The sequence below is a fragment of the Pundamilia nyererei genome, unplaced genomic scaffold, assembly GCF_000239375.1.
Source record: "Pundamilia nyererei isolate P.nyererei 1_Seehausen unplaced genomic scaffold, PunNye1.0 scaffold00062, whole genome shotgun sequence".
Lineage (NCBI taxonomy): Eukaryota > Metazoa > Chordata > Actinopteri > Cichliformes > Cichlidae > Pundamilia > Pundamilia nyererei.
In genome coordinates this window covers 272791-278828 of record NW_005187463.1, presented here as the reverse complement: position 1 = coordinate 278828, position 6038 = coordinate 272791, and positions in this window count along the sequence as shown.

Below are 6038 nucleotides of genomic sequence, written 5' to 3'. Positions count from 1 at the left end.
GTTACACTTAAATCTAATAAGTCATGACTTAGACAAGTCTTGGAATAAAAAACAAGCTGTTGCTGTCATGGCCCAGCAGTTTCTATCTAAAGTAAACTCTGAGGACCGAGCCTGTGATAAGCGAGCACCACATCACCCTGTGGCGTTAATGATCGTCCGCTGTTACAACACAAAGACAGTCAAGTAGCAGATAGAGCACAGAAATAATTTAAGCAGTGCTAAGTGGTCTATTGTCATTCAAATGATAAATTATGCTTGGCAGAGGTTTTAAAGTCACTTTTACAAAGCGTTGCTATTGTTTGTGTCGAGACAAGGTTTTAACGAGTCGGAATAGAGGGAATTACTTGGGAGAGTTTGGAGTTCCTTGGGGTTTGGACGCAAATTGGTTCCCTGCTCATCGGGCCTGGCCGGACTGTTAGACAAGCCTCCAACATGACAACACTGGTGCTCATAAAACACTGCACTGATGAGACAACAGTGCATAAATGAGGATCTGGAGTCAACATGACAGCTCGGGTTAGTCTTAAAGCTAGAGGTGACGAAAAGTTAAGGTGGAATTTGCCATAATGGGGGGGAAATCATTATTTTCACTAAAATGCACAGGCACACATTTTAGGCTATACTTGCAGTATTTTGTGAGCCATAACTCAGCTGTTATTAGCATCAGTTTTTAGATTACTACAATGAATATCTAATACAAGGAAGTAATTATACCGCTTTTTTTTAGTTCTACCACCAAACTGCTGTTTTACATGTTTAACAATAAAGAGCTCTTCTAAAATATGTCACCACTAAACTAATCTATATTATGCTGTTCTGTTTTATTATTGGCTATGCTAGATTGCTATATGTCATGTTATATGCTATACTATGCGGTAATTTTACTACTGTATATGCTATGCATAAATGCTACCTACTAACGTCATTAGTTACACCATGCTAGTACCAAGCTGGACTCCTCACAACTGCCTAATTTCTTTGTGGCATAGATTCAGCTAGGTGCTGGTAACCTAACTTAGAGATTTTGGTCCAAATTGACATGATAGCATCCTGCAGTTGCTGCCAGATGATTTGAACCTCCACCACATCCCAAACATGCTGTGACTGAGTACAGTGACAGTGAGCACAATGAACTCATTGTCATGTTCAAGAAACCAGATTGAGATCATTTGAGTTTTGTGACATAGCACGTTATTCTGCTGGCATCCATCAGAAGATGGGTACTCTGTGGTCATAAAGGGATGCACATGGTCAGATAGGCTGTGGTGCTTAAGTGATGCTCAGTTGGTACTTAGGGGCCCAAAGTATGCCAAGAAAATATCCCCCACATCACCAGCAGCCTGATCCTTTGATACAAGGAATGATGGATCCACACTTTCATTTTGTTTATGTCGAATTTGAGACTCATCAGATCAGGGAACATTTTTCCAATTTGCTGTTGTACTGGATTGATGACCCATCTGAATTGTAGCTTCAGTTTCTTGTTTTTAGCTGACAGGAGTGGCCTTTACTACTGTAGCCTACGAACTGTAGAGAAAAGGAATGGTTATTCAAGTTACTGTTACTTCCTTTCAGCTCAAAACAGTCTGTCCATTGTCCTCTGACACCAACGAGGCATTTCTGTCTAGAGAGCTTCCACTCGCTGGATGTTGTCTCTTTCTCGGGCCATTATCAGTACACCCTAAAGACGGTTCATAGTAGATCAACAGCTTCTGAAATACTAATTTTTAACTCTCATTCTGACGCTCAGTTTGAAAATCAGCAGGCCGTCTTGACCATGTGTACATGCCTAAATGGATTGAGTTGCTGCACAGTGATTGGCTGATTTCATTAATGGATAGTTTAACAGGTGTACCTAATAAAGTCAGTGAATGTATGCCAGGGGTGTCAAACTCACTGTAATTCATGGGCCACATATATGTAGAATCTAGTTCAACCACACATAGGCGGGACCATATATCTATCTATCTATCTATATATATATATACATATACATATATATATACATATACATATACATATATATATATATATATATATATATATATATTTAAACAAAAACAAAAAAGCTTTATTTCCATTCTTTTGGTGTAAAACGTTCACATGACTTCTGTGTATAAGGGTTAACTCAGTATGAAGGGATTGCTGCTGTCTTGTGTTACTACAGTGTTACCAGTGTTAATTGATCACTAACAAGTTCAGAGTAGTTTAGAGTAGTAGTCCTCTAATCAAGCCTGTGTTTGTAATTACCTGCTGTACTGTAGGTGCGTGTTCTTCATATAGGAACTCAGTAATAAATTACCACACAAACTGGAGCTAGTGAGGCCTTTCCTGAGACAAATCAAGGTAACGTTAATTACACCATTAACTTCATTTTCTCAGTGTAAATCCCCTCCGGCTGCTTTAGATCATGCTGTATCCTTTGTTAGGTCAGTGCAAGTTATACATTAAAGGCAAATTTATACACAATGACTGAAGGGGGAGTGTTGAATCACCACATGCTCACTGTTAAAATCAGACTACAATAAAAGCTTTTAACAGGTCAATATATCTGTATATGTTGCATGACATAACCTAACTGGTCAAAAACATAATTTCCTCCCCATTTTCCAGGTACTTGTTCTGCTTAAGATGTCATTACCTCTGTTGGGACTGTTAAATGGTTCCATAAAGAAAAATGAAATATTCATTAACTTGGTTAATAATTCATTCAGATAAAATGCAATATGTGGTTTGCAGAATGAAGATGAATACGTAATGAGTGCATGCTCAGCATATTTGTGCGTGGGAATGTTTTTATTTCGCGATAGCAAAGGGAGAAAATTAATTGAAAGTTCACTTTCATTCTTTTGTTCTACAAGTCAGGCTAAATGATAAAATAGATGCTTTCGAAGCAGTTTTGAACTAAGAAACAATTAAGAGGGTGTATATGTAACCCACATAATATAGAATAGTTTTTAATTAGTGCAGAGTAAGTGCATTTAAACAGTTTTTATAAATCATAACTGTTAGCCTGACCTAATTCACACACTTTGAGAGAACTGTGCAGAGAACTTTGTTCTTTGCTGCCTGAAAATCGGAACCATAACCTCTGCTTATCATGTGACACGAGCCTGCAGAATGAAACAGCGCATTGATAATTTCATGAAAAGTTTGGTCACAGCTGAAAATTTTCCAGTCGCTACTCCAGATGTCACATCCAGCCTCCTTACTCTCCCGTCCACAAACAGCGGTTAAGTGTGTGCACGCTGCCTCGGTTAACAGGAGAGTGGTGAAGTGTTCCCACACCGCCTCACTGCAGTGTAAACACCGCTCATCCAAACACTGTCAAACTAATTTCCTCACACCACAGAGGTTCATTTTGGCTTTCGGATGAATCAATTCTTCCTCTAATTATCAATTGTGACACCCATAATCACTCTAAGAGTGTAGCGCTGAATAAATGGCATGTCTTTTGTGTTATAATTCTGTGCATCTTGACAAACATGACCCATTAAACAACCCTGTGGCCTTTTTCGAGAGCGACGATTACACTAATTAAAACTGCAAAACATCTGAGAGGGCTGCCGACGTGCCAGAATTAAGCAGGTCATTAAATCAGCCAAGGAATATGTCAACATCCACGCTGTCTGTCACTCCCACTGTGTTACTTTGAGAATAAGGTGTGGGGGAAAGGGGGGGCTTGTGTGCAAGAATACAATCATAACTGACGTGATATCAAATATAAAACCTGACACGTTACAGCTCTTCTGCTTTGGCTCAAGGCACAAAACAAAATAGGACATGAGGCACTAATAAACTAAAAAACAAAACACATCACACTTTGATAATAAAGATGTAAAACTCTTGGTTTGTTTGGTTTTTTTCCTTTTATGAAATGCCAAAGTGGTGTTTTGGCTCTCAGCTCCACTCCGTTTGGAAACTAATGGTTTCCAAATGGAGCTGAACTTTAAAAAAAAATAAAAAATGTGTGAAACAAATCCCCCCAAAAACCGCTGCAGCTAAAATTTGATGTGAAAACAATTAACAACACACAAACAAAGCCGCCTTCCTCTGAGCTACACCGCGCTCTAGGTGTGAAGTGTTTTTCAGCGTGGCTAGCCTTTATCGGCAGCATCTCGGAGATCTCTCCTCCGAGTTAATCCTCTTCCAGCCGGCGATAGCAGCAAGCGATAGCGCCAATGTCTTGTTACCAGCAACATATGTTCCCTTTCATACAACAGCAGCTTTCCAACCATTTAATGGGATTGTTGTTGTTGAGGTTTTTTTTTTTTTCTTTCAAAGCCTGCTTTACACAACAGTTTTCCTAGAAGTGGTTCGACATGTGCCCAAGGAATTTGTCTCTGCGTTTCGCGACAAATCAGCCCAGGTCAGGGGCTAAGATTGGCCTCCAGTAAGAGACTACTGAAAACACCTCCTCAACATGATGGGAAAGTGGATTTTCCAGCTTAAAAGCAGACTCATCTCTGCTCAGGGCATTATGCTGCGTTCAAAGAGATTAATAAGTGAGATGCTATTGATACGTCGCTGCGCTGCTCTTGGATCAGCACCGGTCATGTTCACTGACATCAACTAGTTTTAAAATAAGGCTACATGAATACAAGTCCACGTACTGTGATGTTTTTTTGTTCTATAATCCTGTAGCAGCAAAAAAAGGAGGCCGGTTTTCTTGGAGCGCTCTTATCTCTGGAAAGTTCTGCAATGTTTGTGAAATACGCAATAATCAGACCTGCATCCAGTAATTCCCTGTAATAAATGTCTCGCGCTTAAGCACTTATCCAAAAACTTTCAAAGGCCATACTTTTTTTTTTTTGCTTCCTTCCTAATTCTGCTGCCGTTAATGAAGCATCTCTGATGTTTCCTCACTCTTCAGTCAAGATATATTTTTCATAGCATTCATCAAAGTGAAGAAATCCCATGTTGTACTTTGATGTGCTTAACACAGTTTTAACTTGTGTCTCATTACAGAGATAATTAATAGTTTAATTAGCACCAATTCCCGCCAACTGACAGCTTCTCTGACACAGTCACGTGACATGAGAGGATACAAAACAGTTGCCTGTTTTTTTAAAGTTCTCTCGAGCTCATATTTGGTTTTCTTTAGCTCAGGTGTTTTGCGTCATAATGACCTAAAAACTTTTATTGCTGATGTTTTGTTAAATTTACTCCATACCGATGCAGTGAGCCTATGAGAACGCGCCTCACCAGGGGACAAAGTGCTCAAATATGTGAAATGCAAACAACTTAGGTGGATTAATTTTTAATTCTCATTACCTTGAAGCAAAGCAGTCTTTTTTTTTCTTTTAAAGTGGTTTGGTTAAAAAAAATTTAAAAAAAATCAAGCTTTATGACTAAAAGTAATTATCTTTCTTCGGCTTTTTATTGCGCTTGCTGGTTGCAATTAACACTTCCTGGAATCTGAATGAGCATTTCAGAAGTGTTGAGTAGCTGCGGAGGCAAGCGCTGCAGATCAAAAAAAAAAAAAAAAAGCAGAAGAGAAAAGATCAAAGTAAGAGGGAGAGGAACGGTTTTTAGACGAGTTTACAGATGCTGAAGAGAGCTCATCACACAATGAGCAGCTAGTGTATGCTTCGAGAAACAGCGTGCGCCTCTTGTTCAGGCTCCGAAACAATAGCGAGTCTCCCAGCATGGGCGAGGGCCAGCAGCAAAGCCTCTGCTTCGAACTTCCAGTTTACGACTGCTCACAACAGTTTACAGCAGCCAAATTTCATTTTCTACTCCCAAATCCTATCGCACATTATCCTGTACATTGCATTAGAGCTCTAATCTTTCCTTTCTCTTCCTCAGAAGAAGAAAAGAGCGCCTTCATGATTAACCCACTTTACAGCAATAAATAAACGCATCATCCAGTAATGTACACCAGATTTAATTTGAGGGGGTGGGGGGGGCAGAACGCTCAAATCACTGAAATGTAATGAAAAATAACACAATGCAGACACCAGTGGGTGCCTTAGGAATTAATTTGAATGCTCCATCATTTTTTCCTCCTTTTTACTCTTTGGATTGGGTTTTTTTTT